Here is a 19,598-nt window from a genome sequence, read left to right as displayed (position 1 = left end):
ACACTGCCCTGGTATATGTGCCAGTATCCTAAACAATCCTATATTCACACACTGTCCAGTTACATGTACCAATATCCTGACCAACCCTATAGTCAAACACTGCCCAGCTATATGTAACAATGTCCTGACCAACCCTATAGTCACACACTGCCAAGCTATATTTACCAATATCCTGACCAACCCTATAGTCACACACTGTCCAACTGTATGTACCAATATCCTGACCAACCCTATAGTCACACACTGCCCAACTATATGTGCCCTATAGTCACACAGTGCCTAGCTATATGTACCAATATTCTGACCAACCTTATAGTCACACACTGCCCAACTATATGCACCAATATCCTGACAATCCCTATAGTCATACCCAGTACAGCTATATTTACCAGTATCCTGACCAACCCTATAGTCACACACTGCCCAACTATATGTACCAATATCCTCACCAACCCTAAAGACACACGCAGCCCAGCTATAAGTGTCAGTATCCTGATCAAACCTATAGTAACACACTGCCCAGCTATATGTGCCAGTATCCTGACAAAACCTATAGTCACACACTGCCGAGCTATATGTTCCAATATCCTGACCATCCATATAGTCACACACTGCCCAACTATATGTACCAATATCCTGACCAACCCTATAGTCACACACTGCCCAACTATATGTGCCAGTATCCTAACCAACCCTATAGTCACACAGTGCCCAGCTATATGTACCAATATTCTGACCAACCTTATAGTCACTCACTGCCCAACTATATGTACCAATATCCTGACCATCCCTATAGTCACACCCTGTCCAGCTATATGTGCCAGTATCCTGACCAACCCTATAGTCACACACTGGCCAGCTATATGTACCAATATCCTAACCAACCCTATAGTCACACACTGCCAAGCTATATTTACCAATATCCTGACCAACCCTATAGTCACACACTGTCCAACTGTATGTACCAATATCCTGACCAACCCTATAGTCACACACTGCCCAACTATATGTGCCAGTATTCGAACCAACCCTATAGTCACACAGTGCCTAGCTATATGTACCAATATTCTGACCAACCTTATAGTCACACACTGCCCAACTATATGTACCAATATCCTGACAATCCCTATAGTCACACCCTGTACAGCTATATCTACCAGTATCCTGACCAACCCTATAGTCACACACTGCCCAACTATATGTACCAATATCCTGACCAACCCTAAAGACACACACAGCCCAGCTATAAGTGTCAGTATCCTGATCAAACCTATAGTCACACACTGCCCAGATATATGTACCAATATCCTGACCAACCCTTTAGTCACACACTGCCCAGGTATATGTGCAAATATCCTGACCAACCTTATAGTCACACATTGTCCAGCTATATATAACAATATCCTGACCAACCCTATAGTGACACTGCCCAGCTATATGTACCAGTATCCTAACCAACCCTATAGTCACACTGTCCAGCTATATGTACCAGTATCCTAACCCTATAGTCACACACTGCCCAGGTATATGTGCCAATATCCTTGCCAACGATATAGTCACACACTGCCCTGGTATATGTGCCAATACCCTGACCAAACCTATAGTCATATACTGCCCAGCTATATGTACCAATATCCTGACCAACCCTTTAGTCACATTCGTACCAACTATATGTACCAATATCCTGACCAACCCTATAGTCAAACACTGCCCAGATATATGTACCAATACCTGGACCAACCCTATAGTCACAAACTGTCCAGCTATATGTACCAGTATCCTGAGTAACCCTATAGCCACACACTGCCCAGCTATATGTATCAATATCCTGACCAATCTTAGTCACACACTGTCCTAATATATGTACCAATACCCTGACTAACCCTATAGTCCCACACCGCCCAGGTATATGTGCCAGTATCCTAAACAACCCTATAGTCACACACTGCCCTGGTATATGTGCCAGTATCCTAAACAATCCTATATTCACACACTGCCCAGCTATATGTAACAATGTCCTGACCAACCCTATAGTCACAAACTGCCCAGCTATATGTAACAATATTGTGATCAACCCTATAGTCACAAACTACCCAGCTATATGTGCCAGTATCCTAACCAACCCTATAGTCATACAATGTCCATCTATATGTACCAATATCCTAACCAACCCTATAGTCAGACACTGCCCACTGCCCAGCTATATCTGCCAATATTATTATTATTATTATTATCAATTATTTGTATAGCGCCGCCAAATTCCGTAGCGCTGGGTATAGTGATAGGGGTATACAATGACAAAGATTTGTGATAAAATACAAAACATAACAAAACTAAACAAATCTAGTACAGGAGGAAGAGGGCCCTGCTCTGGAGAGCTCACAGTCTAAAGGTTTAGGGTGCAGAGACATAAGGTTGGGGTAGCTTGTTACATCGTTGTATTTGCAGCAGTGAGTCAGGCAGTTCATGTACATGTATTAGTTTGGTTCGGATGCGGGATGGAGGAGAGATGGGTTTTCAAGTATCGTCTGAAGCTATACAAGGTTGGAGACAGTCTAATGGAGCGGGGTAGAGAGTTCCAGAGGACAGGAGCAGCACTTGGAGGCGGGAGTGGGACGTAGAGATAACAGGAGTGTAGAGACGTAGGTCAGAGGTTGATCGAAGAGGACGGGATGGGGAATATTTCACGATGAGAGAGGAAATATAGTTGGGAATTAGACTGTTGAGTGCTTTGTAGGTTAGGGCTAATACTTTAAATTGTATTCGGGAGTGTATGGGGAGCCAGTGTAGAGACTGGCAGAGCGGAGCAGCTGATTTAGATCGTCGACTTAGGTGAATGAGTCTAGCAGAAGCATTCATAATAGATTGGAGTGAGGAGAGGCGGTGTTTTGGAAGGCCATTTAGGAGTAGATTGCAATAATCAATGCGTGACAAAATGAGGGAATAAATAAGTATTTGTGTAGTTTTTTTAGCAAGGAAGGGACGATTTCTGGAAATGTTGCTTAGGTGTTAACGGCAGGATTTGGTAAGCGCTTGTATATGTGGGTTGAATGTGAGTTCTAAGTCTAGTGTGACCCCAAGGCAGCGGACCTGGGGTGAGGTGTTGAGAATAGAGTCTCCAACCATCAGAGAAATGTCAGGTGTTGGATGTCTCGAAGAGGGGGGGATAAGAAGCAGCTCAGTTTTGGACAGATTGAGTTGGAGGTAGTGTGAAGACATCCAAGAGAAAATTGCAGAGAGGCAGTCAGAAATCTGGTTGAGTAAAGAGGGAAAAATATCAGGAGAGGAAAGACAGATTTGGGTATCATCAGCATATAGTTGGTACTGGAATCCAAAGGAGGCTATAAGTTTTCCAAGGCAGGATGTATAAAGAGAGAAAAGCAAGGGGCCCAAGACAGAGTCTTGCTGTACTCCAACTGAGAGAGGCATAGGATCACAAGATATGTTGTTAAAGGAAACTGAAAACAAGCGGTTTGAAAGATATGATGAGAGGGCTGTGTCTCGGATGCCAAATGAATGTAGTATTTTTAGGAGGAGAGGATGGTCAACTGTGTCAAAAATTGCGGACAGGTCAAGAAGAATTAGTAAGGAGTAATGGTCTTTTGCTTTAGCTGATAACAGGTCATTTGTTACTTTAGCAAGAACGGTTCCTGTTGAGTGTTTAGGGCGGAAACCAGATTGTAGTGGATCAAGTAAGGAGTTAGATGTGAGAAATTGAGTTAGCCGATTATAGACTAGTCGTTTCGATAATTTTGAAGCAAAGGGAAGTAAGGAGACCTGTCGATAGTTAGAACAACCCTATAGTCACACACTGCCCAACTATATGTACCAATATCCTGACAAAGCCTATAGCCACACACTGTCCAGCTATATGTACCAATATCCTGACCAACCCTATAGTCAAACACTGCCCAGATATATGTACCAATACCTGGACCAACCCTATAGTCACAAACTGTCCAGCTATATGTACCAGTATCCTGACTAACCCTATAGTCCCACACTGCCCAGGTATATGTGCCAGTATCCTAAACAACCCTATAGTCACACACTGCCCAGTTATATGTACCAATATCCTGACCAACCCTATAGTCACACACTGACCAGCTATATGTGCCAGTATCCTGACCAACCCTATAGTCACACACTACCCAAGTATATGTACCAATATCCTGACCAACCCTATAGTCACAAACTGCCCAACTATATGTGCCAGTATCCTAACCAACCCTATAGTCACACACTGCCCAGCTATATGTACCAATATTCTGACCAACCTTATAGTCACACACTGCCCAACTATATGTGCCAATATCCTCACCATCCCTATAGTCACACCCTGTCCGGCAATATGTGCCAGTATCCTAACCGACCCTATAGTCACACACTGCCCAGCTATATTTACCAAAATACTGACCAACCCTATAGTCACATTCTGACCAGCTATATGTAATATATCCTGACCATCCCTATAGTCACATACTGCCCAGCTATATGTACCAATATATTGACTAACCCTATAGTCACATTCTGACCAGCTATATGTGCCAGTAGCCTAACCCTATAGTCACACACTGCCCAGGTATATGTGCCAATATCCTGACCAACCTTATAGTCACACAATGTCCAGCTATATGTAACAATATCCTGACCAACCCTACAGTAACACTGTCCAGCTATATGTAACAGTATCCTAACCAACCCTATAGTCACACTGCCCAGCTATATGTACCAATACCCTGACCAACCATATAGTCACACACTGTCCAGCTATATGTACCAGTATCCTGACTAACCCGATAGTCACACACTGCCCAGGTATATGATATACTGACCAACCCTATAGTCACACACTGCACAGGTATATGTGCCAATATCCTGACCAAACCTATAGTCACACACTGTCCAGCTATATGTACCAGTATCCTAACTAACCCGATAGTCACACTGCCAGGTATATGTACCAATATCCTGACCAACACTATAGTCACACTGTCCAGCTAAATGTACCAGTATCCTGACTAACCCTATAGTCACACACTGCCTAAGTATATGTAACAATATCCTGACCAAACGTATAGTGACACTGTCCATCGATATGTACCAGTATCCTAATCAACCCTATAGTCACACTGCCCAGCTATATGGGCCAGTATCCTAAACAACCCTATAGGCACACATTGCCCAGCTATACTGACTAACCCTATAGTCACACACTGCCCAGGTATATGTACCAACATCCTGACCAACCCTATTTTCACACACTGCCCAGCTATATGTACAAGTATCCTGACTAACCCTATAGTCACACACTGCCCAGGTATATGTGCCAATATCCTGACCAACCCTATAGTGACACACTGTCCAGCTATATGTACCAGTATCCTGACTAACCCTATAGTCACACACTGCCCAGCTATATGTACCAGTATCCTGACTAACCCTATAGTCACACACTGCCCAACTATATGTACCAGTATCCTAACCAACCCTATAGTCACACACTACCCAACTATATATACCAATATCCTGACCAACCCTATAGTCACACACTGTCCAGCTATATGTACCAGTATCCTGACTAACCCTATAGTCACACACTGCCCAGCTATATGTACCAATATTCTGACCAACCCTATAGTCACACACTGCCCAACTATATATACCAATATCCTGACCAACCCTATAGTCACACACTGTCCAGCTATATGTGCCGGTATCCTGACCAACACTATAGTAACACATTGGCCAGCTATATGTGCCGGTATCCTGACCAACACTATAGTAACACATTGGCCAGCAATATGTGCCAATATCCTGACCAACCCTATAGTCACACACTGCCCAGCCATATGAATCAATATCCTGACAAACCCTATAGTCACACACTGCCCAACTATATGAACCAATATCAATACTAACCCTATAGCCACATACTGCCCAGCTATATGTACATATATCCTAACCAACCCTATAGTCACACACTGCCCAGCTATATGTGCCAATATCCTAACCAACCCTTTAGTCACACACTGCCCAATTATATGTAAAAATATCCTGACAAACGCTATAGCCACACACTGTCCAGCTAAATGTACCAATACCCTGACCAACCCTATAGTCACACACTGCCCAGCTATATGTGCCAACATCCTGATAAACCCTATAGTCACACACTGTCCAGCTATATGCAACAATATCCTGACCAACCCTATAGTCACACACTGCCCAGCTATTTGTACTAGTATCCTGACCAACCTATAGTGACACTGCACAGCTATAATGTGCCTATATCCTTACCAACCCTATATTCACAAACTGCCCAGCTAAATTAGCCAATATCCTGACCAAACCTATAGTCACCCACTGCCCAGCTATATGTGCCAATACCTTGACCAACCCCATAGCCATACACTGCTCAGCTATAGGTGCAAATATCCTGACCAACCTATAGTGTCACACTGCCCAGCTATATGTGCCAATACCCTGACCAACCCCATAGCCATACACTGCTCAGCTATATGTGCAAATATCCTGACCAACCTATAGTGACCCACTGCCCAGCTATATCTGTCAATATACAGAGCAACCCTATAGTGACACTGCCCAGCTATAGGTATCAATATCTTGACTAACCCTATAGTCCAACACAGTCCAGCTATATGTACCAAAATTCTGACCAAACCTATAGCCACTATCCTGACCAACCCTGTAGTCACGCACTGCTTAGCTATATGTGCCTGTATCCTGACTAACCTTATAATAAAACACTGCCCAGCTATATGTGCCAATATCATGACCAAACCTATAGTGACACACTTCCCAATATATGCACGAATATCCTGACAAACCCTATTGCCACACTACCCTGCTATATGTGCCAAAATTCTCACTAACCCTATAGTCGCATTCTGACCAGCTATATGAACCAATACTCTGACCAACCCTATAGTCACAAACTGCCCAGCTATATGAACCAATATCCTGATCAACCCTGTAGTCACACACCACCCAGCTATAAGTGCCAGTATCCTGACAAACCCTATAGTGACACACTTCAATAAATGACAAACCCTATAGCCACACCGCAGAGATATTTTATTATTATTATTCTTTATTTATAAAGTGCCAACAGATTCCACAGTGCTGCCCATGAGTACAAGGATAACAGTACAATGGAGAAACAATACGATAAAAGACAAAATTTTACAAATACAGGGGGAATTGAGGGCCTATTCCCATGGGAACTTACAATCTAGATGGGTAGGAGGATGGGGACTGCAAAGGTGAAAATGATATTAGTGAGGAGATAGAGGGCAACTGTTAGTTAAGTGAAGTTAGTTTGTTAATAAGTCGGGTGATAAGCTTCCCTGAACAGAAAGGTCTTTAGGGAACGTTAGGGGCAAGTCTGACAGCACGAGGAAGTGCGTTCCAGAGGGTTGGTGCCACACAAGAGAAGTCCTGAAGTCTAGCATGAGAGGAGGTGATGGTAGAGGATGCAAGAAGCAGGTCATTGTTGGATCTTAGGGGGCGGCAGGAGTATATTTGTTGATAAGTGAGGACAGGTAGGGTGGGGCAGCATTGGTGAGGGCTTTGTAGGTCAGGGTGAGAATTTTGAATTTAACTCTGTTGTGAATGGAGAGCCAGTGAAGGGTCTCACAGAGAGGTGCAGCAGAAACAGAGCGACGAGAGAGGTGGATTAGCCTGGCAGATGCATTTAGAATGGATTGGAGGGGAGAGAGGCGGGAGAGAGGGAGGCCAGTTAGTAAGTTGTTACAGTAGTCAAGTCGGGAAATTACCAGGGGGTGGATTAGCTGTTTAGTAGTTTCAGCACTTAGAAACGGACACATTTTGGAGATATTGCGTAGGTGGTTGTGGCAGGATGAAGAGAGCAATTGGATGTGAGGAATTAAGGACAAATTTGAGTCAAGCGTGACTCCAAGGCAGCGGACTTGGGGTGATGGGGAGATAATGGTGCCGCCAACAGTGATCAAAAAATTAGAAACTGGAGTAGAGTTAGAGGGGGGAATTAGAAGTAGTTCAGTCTTGGACATGTTTATTCTTAGGTGGTGAGAGGCCATCCAGGAAGAAATGCCAGATAAGCAGTCGCTGATGTGAGAATTGACAGAAGGAGAGAGTGCAGGGGTGGAAAGGTAGATCTGGGTATCATCAGCATAGAGATGATAGCTGAAGCCTAAGCTGTTGATAAGTTTACCCAGTGAAGAAGTGTAAATAGATTAGAGTAGAGGACCCAGGACAGAGCCTTGAGGTACTCCAACAGACAGAGGCAAAAGAGAGGAGTCACCACCAGCAAAAGAGACAGAGAAGGATCTGTTAGAGAGATAAGAGTGAATCCAGGAGAGGGCAGTGTCACAGACCCCAAGAGAGCTGAGAGTCCGTAGGAGAAGGGGATGGTCAACAGTGTCAAAGGCAGCAGAGAGGTCAAGTAAGATGAGTATAGAGAAGTAGCCTTTGTTTTTAGCAGAAAGGAGATGTTAGTAACCTTGGTGAGGACAGTCTCAGTTGAGTGTTGGGGACGGAAGACAGACTGCAGGGGGTCGAGCAATGAGTTGGGTGAATTGGGCGATCGAAAAACTAGTTTTTCAAAGAATTTTGAAGCTAGCGGGAGCAGTGATATGGGGCAGTAGTTTGCAGGGGAGTTAGGGTCAAGGGAGGGTTTTTTGAGGATGGGGTGACCTTTGCATGTTTGAAGGAGGCAGGGAATGAGCCGGTAGAAAGGGATAGGTTGAATATGTGAGTATGAGCCGGAGTGAGGGTGGGAGACAGAGGGGGAATTAGATGTGAAGGAATAGGGCCAAGTGGGCAGGTAGTGAGGTGTGAGGAAGACAAAAGGGAAGCCACTTCACTCTCAGTGGCTGGGAGGAGGGTGCAGAGAGTGGCAGAGGGGGTGACTGGGAGCAAAGTTGAGAGATTGTAGGTTTGTGTTGGGATGTTTCTTCGGATGGCAAGTTTTTTATTGAAAAAATAGTCAGCAAGGTCTTGAGCACTGAATGTAGATGAGGGGGGTGGTGCAGGTGGAGAGAGTTGAAAATGGAGAAGAGTCTTTTAGGGTTTGAAGAGTGAGTTGATATAAGAGAAGAGAAGTATGTTTGCTTAGCTAAGCGAAGGGCAGAGATGTAAGAGTAAAGAACGAACTTATAGTGCAGGAAATCAGGTTCAGAGCGGAATTTCCTCCAGGCACGTTCAGCAGCTATACAGTATGTGCCAAAATATTTACTAACCCTAAAGTCACATTCTGACCAGCTATATGTACCAATATCCTGACCAACCCTATAGTCACACACTGCCCAGCTATATTTACCAATATCCTGACCAACCCTATAGTCACAGTGTGCCCAGCTATATTTACCAATATCCTGACCAACCATATAGTCACACACTGCCCAACTATATGTACCAATTTGTACCTCTTGATATTAAGTCTCGGTTCTACTGCCAGAGAATAAGGGAAGAAGATTGTAACCCCTTGGTATTAAGTCTCGGTTCTACTGCCAGAGAATAAGGGAAGGAGATTGTAACCCCCTAGTATTAAGACTCAATTCTACTGCCAGAGAATAAGGGAAGGAGATTGTAACCCTGTGGTATTTAGTCTCGGTTCTACGGCCAGACAATAAGGGAAGGAGATTGTAGCCCCTTGGTATTCAGTCTCGGTTCTACGGCCAGAGAATGAGAGGAGATTGTAACATCTTGGTATTTAGTCTCGATTCTACTGCCAGAGAATAAGGGAAGGAGACTGTAAACCTGTGGTATTTAGTCTCGGTTCTACTGCCAGAGAATAAAGGAATGAGATTGCAACCTCTTGGGATTTAGTCTCGGTTCTCCTGCCAGAGAATAAGGGAAGGAGATTGTAACCCTTTGGTATTAAGTCTTGGTTCTAATGCCTGAGAATAAGGGAAGTAGATTGTAACATCTTGACATTTAGTCTCGGTACTACTGCCAGAGAATAAGGGAAGGAGATTTTCTCCCTTGGTATTAAGTCTCAGTTCTACTGCCAGAGAATAAGGGAAGGAGATTGTAATTCCTTGGTATTAAGTCTCGGTTCTACGGCCAGAGAATAAAGGAAGGATATTGTAACCCCCTGGTATTAAATCTCGGTTCTACGGCCAAAGAATAAATTAAGGAGATTGTAACCCCTTGTTATTAAGTTTCGGTTCTACGGCAAGAGAATAAGGGAAGGAGATTGTAATCCCTTGGTATTAAGTCTTGGTTCTACTGCCACAGAATAAAGGAAGGAGATTGTAACCTCTTGGTATTAAGTCTTGGTTCCACGGCCAGAGAATAAGGGAAGGAGATTGTAATCCCTTGGTATTAAGTCTTGGTTTTACTACCAGAAAATAAGGGAAGCAGATTGTAACCCTGTGGTATTTAGTCTTGGTTCTACTGCAAAAGAATAAAGGAAGGAGATTGTAACCCCTTGGTATTAAGTCTCGGTTCTACTGCCACAGAATAAAGGAAGGAGATTGTAATCCCTTGGTATTAAGTATCGGTTCTAAGGCCAGAGAATAAAGGAAGGAGATTGTAATCCCTTGGTATTAAGTCTTGGTTTTACTGCCAGAAAATAAAGGAATGAGATTGTAACCTCTTGGTATTAAGTCTCGGTTTTACGGCCAGAGAATAAAGGAAGGAGATTGTAACCCCTTGGTATTAAGTCTCGGTTCTACGGCAAGAGAATAAAGGAAGGAGATTGTAATCCCTTAGTATTAAGTCTCGGTTCTACTGCCACAGAATAAAGGAAGGAGATTGTAATCCCTTGGTATTAAGTATCGGTTCTAAGGCCAGAGAATAAAGGAAGGAGATTGTAATCCCTTGGTATTAAGTCTTGGTTTTACTGCCAGAAAATAAAGGAATGAGATTGTAACCTCTTGGTATTGTCTCGGTTTTACGGCCAGAGAATAAGGGAAGGAGATTGTAACCCCTTGGTATTTAGTCTCGGTTCTCCTGCCAGAGAATAAGGGAAGGAGATTGTAACCCCTTGGTATTAAGTCTTGGTTCTACTTCCAGAGAATAAGGGAAGGAGATTGTAACCTCTTGGTATTAAGTCTCGGTTCTACTGCCATAGAATAAGGGAAGGATATTGTAACCCCTTGGCATTTAGTCTCGGTTTTACTGACAGAGAATAAGGGAAGTAGATTGCAACCTCTTGGAATTAAGTCTCAGTTCTACTGCCAGAAAATAAGAGGAGATTGTAGCCCTTGCTAAAAAAAAAAAAAAAAATACAAAAACACCCTGGAATACAAGGGGTGAAAATTTACAGACTCCCATCATAAAATTCTGTTATAAACTAACAATATCCTGTTACACATGACAAAACCACTGACTTCCATTCCAATTGAAGAATTTGGAAGGGTCTCTAATTTCCTCATTAACAAGAGTAAATCTGAATCTTAAATGTTAGTCTATGGGTAGAGGTTTGCCCATTGCCTTGGCAAAAACGGTTACTAAAATACCTTGTTATTTTTATTGACCACAATAGATAAGATGTTCTCAGTGACCCTTCAAGTCACAATTATTTCAGACCTCTTTTTTTGGAGAACAAAACAGGTATCGTTATGTAGGATTACAGTTTACAAAATGAATGTCTTCCCGAGACTTTTGCATCTTTTACAAACCGTTTTATTCCAATAGAATTTGTTTAACATTTATGAAATAAAATGTTTGAGTACATTTGGCACAATAACACGCTAGGGACACTGAACCCAAATGTTTTCTTTCATGATTTAGATAGAGTATGAAATTTTAAGGAACTTTCTAATTTACTCCAATTAATTTTCTTTGTTCTCTTGCTATCCTTATTTTAAAAGAAGGAATGTAAATCTTAGCAGCCAGCCCATTTTAGGTTCAGCACCATGGATAGCGCTTGCTTATTGGAGACTTACATTTACCCGCCAATAAACAAGCATAACCCAGGTTCTCAACCAAAAATGGGCCGGCTCCTATGCATCACCCTCCTGCTTTTTAAATAAAGATAGCCACATTCTGAGGATATCTGAACTAGATCACAGGTGAAACAATCAGCTGATTTGTAAACATGGTTATTTTACCTACTCTCATCCAAGGTAATTCTGAAAATTTGGACCGTTGGGGAGGCCTGAAAACTAGTGCTCTATCTAAATCATAAAAAAAATTGGGTTTAGTATTCCTTTAAGGTTAACAACTTATCGCCCCATTTTTCTATTTTATTCTTACCTAGATAGGCTTGGGATCTAGCTGACGATTGGTGGCTGCACATATATGCCTCTTGTTATTGGCTTACTGATGTGTTCAGCTAACGCCCAGTAGCGCATTGCTGCTCCATCATTAAAGGATATCAAAAGAATGAAGCAAAATTGATAATAGAAGTAAATCAGAAAGCTTAAATTTAAATTTGAAGCTCTGTCTGCCTCATGGAAGAAAAAGCTATGGTTTCATGTCCCTTTAAATTGCCACTTTTTCTAAAAAAAAAATTACTTCAAATTGGATCTCCTTTTACAACTGTCCAATATGGATTACAAATATTTCTCATTCTTTTAGCAATAATTGCACCAAATAAGCTTCTTACCATCCGTCACCTCCACTTCCTCCATATTTTTTACTTTACCCTCCTCTATATAATGTTTCTCCAAAAATATGTTTAAAGGGACACTCAAGTCAAAATTAAACTTTCACGAGTCAGATAGAGCAGCAATTTTATACAATTAACTTCCATTAACAAAACGTGCACAGTGTTTATATATTTACACTTTGAGTCACCAGCTCCTACTGGGCATGTGCAAGAATTCACAGAATATACGTATTTGCATTTGTGATTGGCTGATGGCTGTCACATGATACAGGAGAAGTGGAAATAGACATTATTGGCATTTGTCATAAAACAATCTACTACTCATTTCAGACTAAGTGCTATTGGTTTGTCTTTTCATCGTGCATTTGTTGTTTATACAAATATTCTGTATTTATTGCTTCTTTAGCACATTGGCCTCCTCACGATAATCAGAAATCGTTGTGCAATTCCGTCTGATTCTGATGAACTGGCCTTTTGGGAAGTTTCGGATCCCCCCTTTATGGTGACTACTCCTAGCACCTAATAAGCCATTAGAATCTACATTTTTCCTATAATTTCTTGTTAGGAATTTGTCCCCTTCAGCATGTCTTAAGGTTCAGGAACATTTTATACAAATTGACATTGACATTATTCAATTTGATATAGTTGATGAAGTCCTTTACCAAATTATGCTCACCCTTTCATATAATAATGTCATCTATGTAACGCTTATAAAAATTAAGTTATCTTAAAATTGATTGTTTCTCCATATAAGTTGGTCCTCGAATAAACCCATAAATAAATTGGAATATGATAGGGCAAATTTATCCCCAGTGTATCGTATTCTTGATGGTAAAAAAAATGTCCTTAAATAAAAAATTGTGTTCCAACACAAATCTAATGCCTTTACTGATAAAGTCAAATTGGATTAGGACAATAAATCCCATCTTTTTTCATAAAATAACCACAAGACTCGTTTACTAACTCGTGGGAAATGACCATATAAAGTGACATAACGTCACACGTAATTAACCACATTTGATCCTGACATTTGATGTTTAAAAGTTCTTGTATTAGTTGTATATAATCCATCAAGTAACATGTTAATTTAACAACAAATTGGTCAAAAAATAAAAACCAATATAACTAGATAATTTGGTGGTAAAGGAATTAATTCCAGACTATAGGGCGCTCTGGTGGGTTGGACAAACTCTTGTGTATTTTAGTCATATGATACATGATAACTATTTCCGGATTTGGATTATATAAAAAAAAAATTAACTCATCCATAGTTAGAATTTTTTTAACTTTTATTTATGACCAACAAAGGGTACAGTATTACAGTATCATCCACACACCACGCAGGGTGAGTTATATGATAAATATATATAAATATATATATATATATATATATATATATATATATATATAAATATATATATAAAAATATATATAAGTACTTTCAGTTTTAATAATGACTTTAACAATCTTCTGTGAGATGGTGAACATTCCAGCACGTGTACCACAATATTGTGATTTTATTATTATGCAACTAAACAAATATTACACGTTTTCCTTTATAGCTGCAGCATGTCAAATCTGTAAAGCTTATATAAGAAGTATTATATTTAAAGTAACATTTCCCACTTGTAAATAAAGATACTGAGAAAGAAAATGGGAACCATGTAAAAGTGGGGTGTTGAAATAATGTGAGACAGAATGTTCCTTTATATCCGCAGTATGTCAGACCTATAAAGCTTTTATTAGAGGTAATATATTTTAGTCAAATTGTTTGCCGCTTGTAGGTTAAGATGCCGGGAAGGGAACTAAGAACAATATAAAAAGTGGGGCGCTGAGGTAGGCTGGTGCATTATACTATGAACTTGAGCGACAATAGGTTCCTATTAAGACATACTGCACCTAACATTTATACAGCAGTAGAACATTAGTATATAGATCTATATGACTCAAACTAGGCTATGAATATAGTAAACAATAATGTACAGCTAAAACTTAGTAGTATACAGATAGAAGCATAGAAGTTATGGCATAAGAGTATAGTACAACTATATACTGCAATATTAATATCAAAAGATAAATACATAATACCATTTAACAATCTAGATGCCACTATTTTCTTGGAGTGTCTTGGGGATTTATTAAATTGCAAGTGGAACACATAACCCCAGATGATACCAATAGAGAATATGAACATCCAGAACGTAGCAGAATAAAAAAAACTCACAATGGAAAGTTAAGGTGTAACACAAATTTAACAGACAGTTCAGGTCCTGTGTGTCAGGTACGTTTGTGCTAACAGGATTCTATCTGCCGCTTTGAAAATAAAATTATGATGGGCTGTTGTGAATTGACTACTAACCCAATTCACACAAACATAAGAGAACACATTTTCCAGTACGGTTCCTGTTGAACATGTAAAAGAGAATCTAAGCAAACATATTACACAGAATATAATTAAGGGTTAACATAATACATAACCACAGTAGCTACCTAAAGACTGTGCTCTTTGTAAAGGTAGAAAGGTTCCTAGCAAGTGTACAAAAATATTAATGTAGGACCCAGTAAAGCGTCTTTGGAACAAATTCTGTTATATTAATAAGCCGAGTAATGTGTCCATACAAACATAATCTTGCAGCAGGTACTATGAATACTGTGCAGTTCCGCTCTTTTCATATCGACGCGCGGTTCCGCTCTTTTCATATCGACGCGCGGTTCCGCTCTTTTCATATCGACGCGCGGTTCCGCTCTTTTCATATCGACTTACGGTTCTGCTCTTTTCATATTAACGTGCGGTTTTGGTCTTTTCATATTGACGTGCGGTTCCGCTCTTTTCATATTGACGTGCGGTTCTGCTCTTTTCATATTGACGTGCGGTTTTGCTCTTTTCATATTGACGTGCGGTTTTGCTCTTTTCATATTGACGTGCGGTTTTGCTCTTTTCATATTGACGTGCGGTTTTGCTCTTTTCATATTGACGTGCGGTTTTGCTCTTTCATATTAACGTGCAGTTCTGCTCTTCCCAGGACTGGGATAATGAGCAGTGTTACTGACCATTCACTCAGATATTGTCAATGTATAGCAACTATATCTTTAAGCTTCTAATCAGAAAAGGGGCACGTTAAGGAAAATATATGCACAAAATTACTTTACTCTATAGCGGGTTCCCACGCAAAAATTAGCATAAGTAATAAAATTGTCCCGCAATGCTCCATCCAGATGAGCAACCAGCCAATTCCCCTGAGAGTATATTGTATAGTGTTCTTAATGTGAGGGCTGAGGCTGTAAGCTTCTGCAAACAGTACTGCATTATATGTGAAAAATGGCAGAATCATAAGTAACCTTGATCCTTACAGTTTCACGTTGCCTTGTATCTGGCAGGCAACGAGGAAATGTGAAAGCCTCAAGTAAACTGACCAAGATAGACTGCCACTCTGTTCTTCAAAGATTGCTGAGATAAGTTAGTGCCGGGGTCACATTTCAAAGTAGGTATGTTTTCTGTGACAGTGATTCTCGGCACTGGTATATCCAAAATTGTTATTACCTTGTGATCAATGTTCACCATACCTGCAATAGAAACATAGATATTGACGGCAGATAAGAGCCATAGGCCCAGCAAGTCTGCCCGACCTTACCTAACAGTATAAACTTATCTAGTTCGTAGGATAGCCCTATGCTTGTCCCATGCATTTTTAAAGTCCCCCACAGTGTTTGTTGCTACTACCTCTTGAGGAAGTTTATTCCATAAATCAATCACTCTTTCTGTAAAGAAGCTTCCTCAAATTACTCCTGAATCTACTACCCTTTAGCTTGAGCTCATGACCCCTTGTTCTTGAATTTTCCATTTTATGTAAAATACCCACAGCCTCAGTTTTACTAAACCCTTTAATGTACTTGAAAGTTGCTATCATATCACCTCTTTCCCTTCTCTCCTCTACGCTATACATATTTAGGTCATTGAGCCTATCCTGGTAAGTTTTATTTTTTAGACCATGTACCATTTTCGTAGCCTCCTTTGCACAGATTCAAGTTTGTTAATATCCTTCTGAAGATATGGCCTCCAGAACTGCACACAATACTCAAGATGAGGCCTAACTAATGATCTATAAAGTGGCATAAGAACCTTACTATTGCTGCTGCAAATACCTCTACCAATACATCCAAGCATTCTGCTAGCCTTACTCGCTGCATTACTACATTGTTTACTAAGTTTTAAATCATCTGAAATAATAATTCCCAAGTCCTGTTCCTCATCTGTAACAGTCAGTAAAGTGTCATTGAGTCTGTAATTAACATTTGGATTTTTCTTCCCTAAATGCATTATTTTACACTTTGCTGTGTTAAACTTTAGATCCCAGTCATTTGTACAATCCTCCAATTGTTGTATATCACTTCTCATTTTGTCTACCCCCCTGGAACATCCACTCTGTTGCAAATTTTTGTATCATCTGCAAAGAGACATACTTTCCCCTGTAGCCCTTTGCTGATATCACAGATAAATATGTTAAACAAAACAGGCCCCAGAACTGACCCCTGAGGAACACCACTAGTAACAGCCCCCTCTGCTGAATGAACTCCATTTACTAAGACACTTTGTTTTCTGTCCTTAAGCCAGTATTCCACCCAGTTCACAATTTTTGAATCTAGACCAAGGAGATATAGTTTGTGAATAAGTTTGTGTTGGACGGTGTCAAATGCTTTGCTGAAATCTAGATATGCTACATCAACTGCTCCACCCTTGTCTAATACTTTTGTTACATAATCAAAGAAGTCAATTAGATTAGTCTGACATGATCTCCCTGAAGTAAAACCATGTTCACTGTAATCTCTGCTTCACTATTTGACAATGTGAGACAATGGTCCAGTACCGTTTGGTTATGTAGCTGTTCTATCAGACTTAGCTAAAATTCTAGTTTCTCCTCTGCATAAGTCTGCCGCCCCTCTATTCTCTCTCTTTGTCCCAGGTGAAACACTTCTGGAGCCATGCTATCATTGACGCGGGGTGATACTGCTGAGGGATGGCACCATTTTAAAGAGGGACATAACAGCATCATAATTCGAGTTTCAGTAAGCAATTGCTGCATCGCAAGATCTAGCTTATCCAACGCCAGGCTTAGCATGCATTTGATGGAAGTGAGCAATTTTTTAATTCGGTTATCATTTCCAGTAGGGAAGTTATCCATTTTAGTTTCCAAATAAACTATGTACACAGCACAACGGTGCAAACAACGTGCCACTCTCTGTTTTCTCCGGCTTCTCGGGAGCCAAGAGATGTTGATCTTGATCCCTTACGGTACCTGAACAGCCAAACTGTTAAGGGGTATTAGGATGGCTAGAAATTTGACTAGATTTAGTGAAAAAAATCTAAGAATATGAACAGAGGCACTTAGCTTGCACCCATCTTAAAACGAAGCCCACCGGAAGTTTCCCATCCATAGATTCTGAATTTTTAAATCCAACTCTTCTCTCAGCATGGTATATTTAACTCTTCTAAATATTTTTTGTAGGCTCAATATATATAGTTTTCTGTAAATGACTATCTCCTAATAAACTCAAGGTTTGCATATATACTCCCCCTTATTCTGGATGACAATTCCATCACCTTTTTAGTGTCATAATCTTCAATTGTTAATACATTATTGCATATATTGTTTTCAGAACATTTAGAGAAATGTCTCTTTAAAGTGACATTCCTAACGAACCTCTGGAAGTTGATATGTCTTGTGTATTTCCTCCAATAGCTGTGCATCAGGTGGAGTCTTGTGCATTTCCTCCAATAGCCGTGGATCATGTGAAGTATTGTGTATTTCCCCCAATAGCTGTGCGTCAGGTGAAGTCTTGTGTATTTCCCCCAATAGCCGTGCATCAGATGGAGTATTGTGTATTTCCTTCAATAGCCGTGCGTCAGGTGGAGTCTTGTGTATTTCCTCCAATAGCCGTGCATCATGTGAAGTCTGGTGTATTTCCTCCAATAGCTGTGCATCAGGTGGAGTCTTGTGCATTTCCCCCAATAGCTGTGCATCAGGTGGAGTATTGTGTATTTCCCCCAATAGCTGTGCATCAGGTGGAGTATTGTGTATTTCCCCCAATAGATGTGCATCAGGTGGAGTCTTGTGCATTTCCCCCAATAGCTGTGCATCAGGTGGAGTCTTGTGTATTTCCCCCAATAGCCGTGCGTCAGGTGAAGTCTTGTGTATTTCCTCCAATAGCCGTGCGTCAGGTGGAGTCTTGGGTATTTCCCCCAATAGCCGTGCGTCAGGTGGAGTCTTGGGTATTTCCCCCAATAGCCGTGCATCACGTGGAGTCTTGTGTATTTCCTCCAATAGCCGTGCATCACGTGGAGTCTTGTGTATTTCCTCCAATAGCCGTGCATCACGTGGAGTCTTGTGTATTTCCTCCAATAGCCGTGCATCACGTGGAGTCTTGTGTATTTCCTACAATAGCCGTGCATCACGTGGAGTCTTGTGTATTTCCTCCAATAGCCGTGCATCACGTGGAGTCTTGTGTATTTCCTCCAATAGCCGTGCATCACGTGGAGTATGGTGTATTTCCTCCAACAGCTGTGCATCAGCGGATGTCTTGCGTATTTCCTCCAATAGCCGTGCATCACGTGGAGTCTTGTGTATTTCCTACAATAGCCGTGCATCACGTGGAGTCTTGTGTATTTCCTCCAATAGCCGTGCATCACGTGGAGTCTTGTGTATTTCCTCCAATAGCCGTGCATCACGTGGAGTATGGTGTATTTCCTCCAACAGCTGTGCATCAGCGGATGTCTTGCGTATTTCCTCCAATAGCCGTGCATCACGTGGAGTCTTGTGTATTTCCTTCAATAGCTGTGCATCATATGGAGTCTTGTGTATTTTCTTCAATAGCTGTGCATCATATGGAGTCTTGTGTATTTTCTTCAATAGCTGTGCATCATATGGAGTCTTGTGTATTTCCTTCAATAGCCGTGCATCACGTGGAGTCTTGTGTATTTCCTTCAATAGCCGTGCATCATGTGGAGTCTTGTGTATTTCCTTCAATAGCCGTGCATCAT

At 41.0% G+C, this 19,598-nt stretch overlaps 1 protein-coding gene across 1 annotated transcript in view; it reads right to left on the bottom strand.

The window, feature by feature from the left end:
• Positions 1-19,598, bottom strand: part of PEX6 (peroxisomal biogenesis factor 6) — a 548,800-nt gene that overhangs the window by 515,355 nt on the left and 13,847 nt on the right. The gene's annotated exons all lie outside the window — the stretch shown is intronic.

The sequence above is a fragment of the Bombina bombina genome, chromosome 4 (genome assembly GCF_027579735.1).
Source record: "Bombina bombina isolate aBomBom1 chromosome 4, aBomBom1.pri, whole genome shotgun sequence".
Taxonomy (NCBI): Eukaryota; Metazoa; Chordata; class Amphibia; order Anura; family Bombinatoridae; genus Bombina; species Bombina bombina.
This window is presented reverse-complemented; position numbering and strand designations above follow the sequence as displayed.